This window comes from Diachasmimorpha longicaudata, unplaced genomic scaffold (genome assembly GCF_034640455.1).
Source record: "Diachasmimorpha longicaudata isolate KC_UGA_2023 unplaced genomic scaffold, iyDiaLong2 ctg00000113.1, whole genome shotgun sequence".
NCBI lineage: Eukaryota > Metazoa > Arthropoda > Insecta > Hymenoptera > Braconidae > Diachasmimorpha > Diachasmimorpha longicaudata.
Genome location: NW_026973930.1, coordinates 15,898 through 25,000, shown reverse-complemented (window position 1 = coordinate 25,000; position 9,103 = coordinate 15,898). Strand labels below are relative to the sequence as shown.

The window sequence follows — 9,103 nt, the reverse complement described above, 5'->3', positions numbered from 1 at the left end:
CCCATATCCGCAGCAGGTCTCCAAGGTAAAGAGCCTCTAGTCGAGAGATTAATGTAGGTAAGGGAAGTCGGCAAATTGGATCCGTAACTTCGGAATAAGGATTGGCTCTGAGGAGCGGGGCGTGTCGGGCTTGGTCGGGAAGTGGGTTTGGCTAACGTGCCGGGCCTGGGCGAGGTGAATGGATCAGTAATGTTTCAGAATCCGAGCTCGGTCCCGTGCCTTGGCCTCCCACGGATCTTCCTTGCTGCGAGGCTTCTGTGATACTTCACCGTGTCGTAGTCGTTCTCTTCGGCCGCCATTCAACGCTCAGCTCAGAACTGGCACGGACTAGGAGAATCCGACTGTCTAATTAAAACAAAGCATTGCGATGGCCCTAGCGGGTGATGACGCAATGTGATTTCTGCCCAGTGCTCTGAATGTCAACGTAAAGAAATTCAAAAAAGCGCGGGTAAACGGCGGGAGTAACTATGACTCTCTTAAGGTAGCCAAATGCCTCGTCATCTAATTAGTGACGCGCATGAATGGATTAACGACGATTCTCGCTGTCCCTACCTACTTCCCGCAGGGGGTGTAATGGCGGATAAAACCGCCCTTACACACGGGGTGTGACGACCCCGCGGTCCCTGAGTCGAACTTGGTGTAAGGATTGGGATCCCCCTTTTGGGGGGTCTCAATAATTACACCTAGGGGGGTTGCGGGTGCAGGGTGAGTCCCTGTACCCATGGGGGGTTTCGGAGGGTGGGGGTCGCGAATTGGGTCGCGAGGGAGGGCGAAATCGCCCGGTGGAGGGGTGGTTCCACGTGGTGGAGGGGTGGGTCCACGTGGTGGAGGGCGAAATCGACGGGTGGAGGGGCGCGAGACCTACTTACTGGGGGGTTCGGAGGGGGAGGGTCGCGGATTTGGTCACGGTGGGTGGGCCGGACTTAGGGAGACGCGCGCGAGGGCGAAATCGGCTGGTGAAGGGGTGGTCCCACGGGGTGGAGGGCGGAATCGGTTGGTGGACGGGGAATTCCACGCGCGGGTGGGGGTTCGGGGGGACAGGCTGCTTCGCAGTGCGAAGGGCATGGACACTGCGGTTCTCGCAAGTGGTTCCAGCCACGCGTTAGTAGTCGGAACCTCCCGCAACGGTGGAGGCCGGCGAAAACGCGACGCCACACGTGGGGGTTGGGCCAGGGGGAGTGGGTGGGTATCCCTCGGAAAAGGGACGGTTCGCGGGGTGGTGCGGGGGAGGGGGGACTGGCTGCTTCGCAGTGCGAAGGGCATGGACATTGCGGTTCTCGCAACTAGTTCCAGCCACGCGCTAGTAGTTGGAACCTCCCGCAACGGTGGAGGCCGGCGAAAACGCGACGCCACACGTGGGGCTGGGTCTCAGGGGGAGTGGGTGGGTATCCCTCGGGAAAGGGACGGTTCGCGGGGTGGGTCGTCGGGTGGGATGGGTGGGTTCCCCCTTTCTGTGGGTCTGCTCCCTCTCTGCTCCTCTTTCGAGGGGAGTCGAGGCGGAGCACTCCTTCAGCGCCTCCACCGGGCCCCGATCCGAGCTCCCCAGCTCGGCGGGAACCGGAAGGCCCCCTCCCAGGGACGGTGCTCAGCGTCCCGAGCTACCCAGCTCGGTGCCGCGGGGAACCGCCCCATCTAACCCTTAATCCTCTTATTCATTCTTTTTCTTTTACTTTTCAGCCTTTCAGCTATTGCCTTTCGGCACGGCCGGCGACCGTCTCGTCCACTTCTAACCATGGCAGAGCATCTATTGAAAACAATTCCGGAGTCTAAGCTGCCCCCAATCGGATCTCCGGGGGGGCACAATGATGCGTCCGTCGTGCGGCGAAGTCTGCGCATCGCTTCCCAGCATGCCAGAGGAACAACACCAGCAGCGACTACATCGAGGGACCCAAGGAGGGTGGTGCCCTCAAGGGTTCGTAGTCGCCCGCCGTGCGCCGGGGTACTGCCCTCCCGACGAGGGAAAGGTTCCAGCCTTCGTGCTGTCCACGAGGACGTCGCAGAGGACGAAGGAGTGACTGCGCATCCGAGCCAGCCAACGCCGGGATCTTCAAGATCATCAACCGGTGAGTCCACTCATTTATTAGGTAGGGTTCGCGAGTGCCAAGTTAGCCTAAGTAGGATCGATAGTCATCGCGTCGCGACCGGAGGCTCACCGGTACCCCCCGTTCCAATAGGTCATCCTCCCCGGACCCCTGCGATCGAGGGACCGGGCGCGCAACGCGACGTTAGAATACTGCAATTGAACATGTCCCGCTCAATTGCAGTAACCGGGGAGGTCTTCCAGTTAATTCGCAAAGAGCGTCTGGACATATTGTTGCTCCAAGAGCCGTATGCCATTCGTGAGGCGAACACCTGGGCCATCCGCGGCCTAGGAGTCGGAATGCGTATTGCCGCGAGCTCAACGGAGCGACCGTGGGCGGCCGTCGTTGCGTGCAACTCCATCGTGGAGATTGCTTACGTGTCCCAATTAAGTAATGCACATTGCGTTTGTGCTGAAGCCCGCGTACCCGGTGGATCCTTCTTCGTCGTCTCCAGTTATTTTCAATACTCGGACGACATAGAAATCCACCTGAGGCAGCTTGAAAAGGTTCTCAGCTGTCTCAGGGGTCGCCGCGTTCTGGTGGCGGCCGATTCGAACGCCCAACACTCCCTTTGGAGCCCCAGGACCACTGACCGTGGTGTCCTCCTGGGTGAGCTCATAGAGTCTTTCGGTCTCCGCGTCGCGAATGATGCTAGGCAGGGCCCAACCTTCAGGAGTGCCGCAGGTACGTCGTTCATCGACGTCACACTGGCCACCCCTGGCATGTATAAATTCATACGTGCATGGAGGTTGGAGGACGAGTGGTCCACCGGTGACCACACGTCGGTTTTCTTTCGTTTAGCAATCCGCAGTTCCTCACAGCGCGTCAATAACTCGGGAGTCGGCGAGGGCTCTACCATGCGGTTCAACGTTCGTCGGGCCGACTGGGAAAAGTTCGAGGCGACCCTCGATGAGGAGGCCCGTGAGAAACTCGTGGACCATCCGCTGGATTCTACAGCGGATGTTGAGAGAATGGCAGAAGTACTGGGTGACGTACTCACCAAAGCCTGCCAAGATTCGATGCCGCGCCGCAGACATTACCGTCGCGCGAATCCGTGGTGGACCGAGGAGCTGACCAGCAAACGCAAACTGGTCAGTCGTCTCCGAAACGGCTACCGAAGGGAGACTAACCCTGACGCGCGAAAAATTAAACAGAGTAGGTATCGTGTAGTCCTGCGATCGTATACCAGGCTACTTAGGACAACTAAAGAAAATAGCTGGCGCGGTTACATAACGACCGAAAGTAATGCGAATCCCTGGGGCTTCCATTATAAATACGCGGCTGATAAATTACGTGTAGGCACGGTACTCAGCACACTTAGAACCGCGAATGGCACGACACTTACAATGCGTGAGACTGCTGAGGTACTGTTGGACACACACGTACCTGACGATGACCCCAACGAAGACACACCCGAACAGACTGACATCCGTGAACGCGCGAGGAACTTAACGGTCCAGACAGAGGACGCACGAGACTTGACGGACGACCAACTTAAGGGTCTCGTAAAGACCCTTAAGAACGACAAAGCCCCAGGATGCGATCTAGTTGAAGTTAGGGTCCTAAAAGTCGCGGTCATGAGGATGCCTCACATCTTCACGCGACTCTTCAACGCCTGCCTTAAGCACGGCGTTTTCCCCACCGTTTGGAAAGTCGGCACACTTCGTGCTCTCCTCAAAGGAGTTCACAAGGATGTGTCCGACCCCAAATCCTACCGTCCCATTTGCCTCTTGTCGGTTGTCGGGAAATTTTTCGAAAAGGTCCTGCACGGGATCCTTATGGCGAAAGTCCTTACTGAGGACAAAATATCAGGACGTCAATATGGCTTTCTGCCTGGACGCTCCACGGAAGACGCGATAGTAGAGTTGCGTGAATTAGTCGAACGCGGTAACGACAAGAGGTACGTCATTGGACTCCTTTTCGATATTTCAGGAGCCTTTGACAACGTGTGGTGGCCCCTAGTCCTCCAGTCTTTGGCGGATCGAGACTGTCCGAAGAATGTCTTTGAAGTGCTCCGGAGCTACTTTGACAATCGGACCGTCAAGATCGCCTGGAGCGACCAAGAGGTTTCCAAGCCGGCCACCCGGGGCTGTCCACAAGGATCAGTCCTGGGCCCCGCTTGCTGGAATCTCATGTTCGATGCCCTCCTCAAGAGCATCGAGCAGAATTTTGGTGATATCGAAGTCGCCTACGCGGACGACCTTATCGCGGTCGTATCGGCCGACTCGCGTAAGGAAATAGAGAGGATAGGCCGAGCCGTCGCCGAACACATCGCGTCGTGGTGCGCGTCAGCGAAGCTCGAACTGTCGAGGAGCAAGACAGAGGCAATTGTCCTGTCATGCAACTCGCAGAAGAGAGCGCCGCTGGTGCGGTACAGGTGGGATCGGGCGCGAAGGACACGCCGACGCGTGAAACCGGTGTTGGATATCCGCCCACCCGAGATTAGGCTCGACGGGGAGAAAATTAGATTCAAGGAGAGCGTGAGGTACCTCGGGGTACATTTTAATAGAAACATGCGGGTCCGGACCCATACAAAATACATACAGGAAAAGGCTAGAGTCCTTTTCACTCGGCTATCGGCCCTAATGCACAAGCATTGGGGGCTCCGATACCGATCGGTTAAAGTCGTTTTTCAGGGCGTTTTTCAGGCTGTCGCGTCGTATGCAGCCCAAGGGTGGGTGGACCGTTGCACACCGTACGACTGGAAGAAACTCCGTACCGCGCAGAGGAGCGCGCTGCTGACGGTGACTGGCGCGTATAGGACGGCTTCACACGAAGCACTCTGCGCAGCGGCGGGGGTGCTTCCTGTGGACCTATTATTGAGGGAAAGAGCAGCGCGCTACCAAGCCAAGAAAGGCATTGCGGTCAGAATAGGTGATGTAGAAATAGACCCCGCGAATCCGCGCGTTGATGACAACGGCCGCCCGATCGAGGCCGTCGAAGATATAAAGGCAGAGATCCGGAATCTCTGGAGGGATAGGTTTGAGCGGGCTTCAACCGGGAGGAACACCTTCGCGTTCTTCCCCGATACTGCGGCGCGCCTGGACGCTAAGTGGGTCGAGTGCGACCACTGGGTTTCGCAGGTCCTGACAGGGCATGGGCAATTCCGGTCTTATCTTCATGACCGGTGCCTTGCCCAGTCACGCAACTGCGAGTGCGACCAGGCTGAAGACACAGTCCAGCACTTCATCATGGACTGTCCGATATATGCACCACAGCGAGAGTGCATCGCGGGAATAATCGGGAATCGCCCATGGCCCCAGGCGGCACAAGCGCTAGTGTCGTCCAGGGAGTCATTCGCCGTGTTCGCGGATTTTTGCAAGGAATGCATGTGGCTAAAATGCGTGGAAGAGTACGCGGAAATTAGAAATCGCGGCGACGATGAGTGAATGAATGAATGGGACCAACCAGCTCTCGTTGTCGGAGACGAGAGTCGTGGGATAGGAACCCGGTAACCTTCTCCGGGTAACCCTGTCCCGGTTGGAGATATGAATGAGTATTAGAGTCACCTCTTCTCTTTTCTTCCTCTTCTTCTATTCTATTTCTTTTAACCCCAAATACCCTTATCCACTTTTCACATTCTGGGTGTCAGGCTGACACCAAGGACCACCGCCCCGAGGTTCCCCGCGGGAGCCATGCCTGCGTCAGTCACTTGTGACCTGGCGCCGTCATGGTTGCAAAGTGTCCTTCGGCCATCTGAACCGGCCGACAGTATGGATTTTTCCAACCCCCCCCTTGGCAGTGGGTAATGGCCTAAGTGTTTGTTATTATAAAAAGTAGAGTAGATTAATAGGCCATGCGAGGTTTCCGAAAACCATAACCTGGCAAGGTTGTTTTCATAATACCGCATTGAGTGTCCCTACCTACTTCCCGCAGGGGGTGTAATGGCGGATAAAACCGCCCTTACACACGGGGTGTGACGACCCCGCGGTCCCTGAGTCGAACTTGGTGTAAGGATTGGGATCCCCCTTTTGGGGGGTCTCAATAATTACACCTAGGGGGGTTGCGGGTGCAGGGTGAGTCCCTGTACCCATGGGGGGTTTCGGAGGGTGGGGGTCGCGAGGGAGGGCGAAATCGCCCGGTGGAGGGGTGGTTCCACGTGGTGGAGGGGTGGGTCCACGTGGTGGAGGGCGAAATCGACGGGTGGAGGGGCGCGAGACCTACTTACTGGGGGGTTCGGAGGGGGAGGGTCGCGGATTTGGTCACGGTGGGTGGGCCGGACTTAGGGAGACGCGCGCGAGGGCGAAATCGGCTGGTGGAGGGGTGGTCCCACGGGGTGGAGGGCGGAATCGGTTGGTGGACGGAGAATTCCACGCGCGGGTGGGGGTTCGGGGGGACAGGCTGCTTCGCAGTGCGAAGGGCATGGACACTGCGGTTCTCGCAAGTGGTTCCAGCCACGCGTTAGTAGTCGGAACCTCCCGCAACGGTGGAGGCCGGCGAAAACGCGACGCCACACGTGGGGGTTGGGCCAGGGGGAGTGGGTGGGTATCCCTCGGAAAAGGGACGGTTCGCGGGGTGGTGCGGGGGAGGGGGGACTGGCTGCTTCGCAGTGCGAAGGGCATGGACATTGCGGTTCTCGCAACTAGTTCCAGCCACGCGCTAGTAGTTGGAACCTCCCGCAACGGTGGAGGCCGGCGAAAACGCGACGCCACACGTGGGGCTGGGTCTCAGGGGGAGTGGGTGGGTATCCCTCGGGAAAGGGACGGTTCGCGGGGTGGGTCGTCGGGTGGGATGGGTGGGTTCCCCCTTTCTGTGGGTCTGCTCCCTCTCTGCTCCTCTTTCGAGGGGAGTCGAGGCGGAGCACTCCTTCAGCGCCTCCACCGGGCCCCGATCCGAGCTCCCCAGCTCGGCGGGAACCGGAAGGCCCCCTCCCAGGGACGGTGCTCAGCGTCCCGAGCTACCCAGCTCGGTGCCGCGGGGAACCGCCCCATCTAACCCTTAATCCTCTTATTCATTCTTTTTCTTTTACTTTTCAGCCTTTCAGCTATTGCCTTTCGGCACGGCCGGCGACCGTCTCGTCCACTTCTAACCATGGCAGAGCATCTATTGAAAACAATTCCGGAGTCTAAGCTGCCCCCAATCGGATCTCCGGGGGGGCACAATGATGCGTCCGTCGTGCGGCGAAGTCTGCGCATCGCTTCCCAGCATGCCAGAGGAACAACACCAGCAGCGACTACATCGAGGGACCCAAGGAGGGTGGTGCCCTCAAGGGTTCGTAGTCGCCCGCCGTGCGCCGGGGTACTGCCCTCCCGACGAGGGAAAGGTTCCAGCCTTCGTGCTGTCCACGAGGACGTCGCAGAGGACGAAGGAGTGACTGCGCATCCGAGCCAGCCAACGCCGGGATCTTCAAGATCATCAACCGGTGAGTCCACTCATTTATTAGGTAGGGTTCGCGAGTGCCAAGTTAGTCTAAGTAGGATCGATAGTCATCGCGTCGCGACCGGAGGCTCACCGGTACCCCCCGTTCCAATAGGTCATCCTCCCCGGACCCCTGCGATCGAGGGACCGGGCGCGCAACGCGACGTTAGAATACTGCAATTGAACATGTCCCGCTCAATTGCAGTAACCGGGGAGGTCTTCCAGTTAATTCGCAAAGAGCGTCTGGACATATTGTTGCTCCAAGAGCCGTATGCCATTCGTGAGGCGAACACCTGGGCCATCCGCGGCCTAGGAGTCGGAATGCGTATTGCCGCGAGCTCAACGGAGCGACCGTGGGCGGCCGTCGTTGCGTGCAACTCCATCGTGGAGATTGCTTACGTGTCCCAATTAAGTAATGCACATTGCGTTTGTGCTGAAGCCCGCGTCCCCGGTGGATCCTTCTTCGTCGTCTCCAGTTATTTTCAATACTCGGACGACATAGAAATCCACCTGAGGCAGCTTGAAAAGGTTCTCAGCTGTCTCAGGGGTCGCCGCGTTCTGGTGGCGGCCGATTCGAACGCCCAACACTCCCTTTGGAGCCCCAGGACCACTGACCGTGGTGTCCTCCTGGGTGAGCTCATAGAGTCTTTCGGTCTCCGCGTCGCGAATGATGCTAGGCAGGGCCCAACCTTCAGGAGTGCCGCAGGTACGTCGTTCATCGACGTCACACTGGCCACCCCTGGCATGTATAAATTCATACGTGCATGGAGGTTGGAGGACGAGTGGTCCACCGGTGACCACACGTCGGTTTTCTTTCGTTTAGCAATCCGCAGTTCCTCACAGCGCGTCAATAACTCGGGAGTCGCCGAGGGCTCTACCATGCGGTTCAACGTTCGTCGGGCCGACTGGGAAAAGTTCGAGGCGACCCTCGATGAGGAGGCCCGTGAGAAACTCGTGGACCATCCGCTGGATTCTACAGCGGATGTTGAGAGAATGGCAGAAGTACTGGGTGACGTACTCACCAAAGCCTGCCAAGATTCGATGCCGCGCCGCAGACATTACCGTCGCGCGAATCCGTGGTGGACCGAGGAGCTGACCAGCAAACGCAAACTGGTCAGTCGTCTCCGAAACGGCTACCGAAGGGAGACTAACCCTGACGCGCGAAAAATTAAACAGAGTAGGTATCGTGTAGTCCTGCGATCGTATACCAGGCTACTTAGGACAACTAAAGAAAATAGCTGGCGCGGTTACATAACGACCGAAAGTAATGCGAATCCCTGGGGCTTCCATTATAAATACGCGGCTGATAAATTACGTGTAGGCACGGTACTCAGCACACTTAGAACCGCGAATGGCACGACACTTACAATGCGTGAGACTGCTGAGGTACTGTTGGACACACACGTACCTGACGATGACCCCAACGAAGACACACCCGAACAGACTGACATCCGTGAACGCGCGAGGAACTTAACGGTCCAGACAGAGGACGCACGAGACTTGACGGACGACCAACTTAAGGGTCTCGTAAAGACCCTTAAGAACGACAAAGCCCCAGGATGCGATCTAGTTGAAGTTAGGGTCCTAAAAGTCGCGGTCATGAGGATGCCTCACATCTTCACGCGACTCTTCAACGCCTGCCTTAAGCACGGCGTTTTCCCCAC

The 9,103-nt window shown here is 57.8% G+C and overlaps 1 pseudogene; it reads left to right on the top strand.

Moving 5' to 3' along the window:
* LOC135171841 (large subunit ribosomal RNA) overlaps positions 1 to 605 on the top strand; it is a 2,850-nt pseudogene extending 2,245 nt beyond the window's left edge.
* Positions 606 to 9,103: the final 8,498 nt, after the last annotated feature.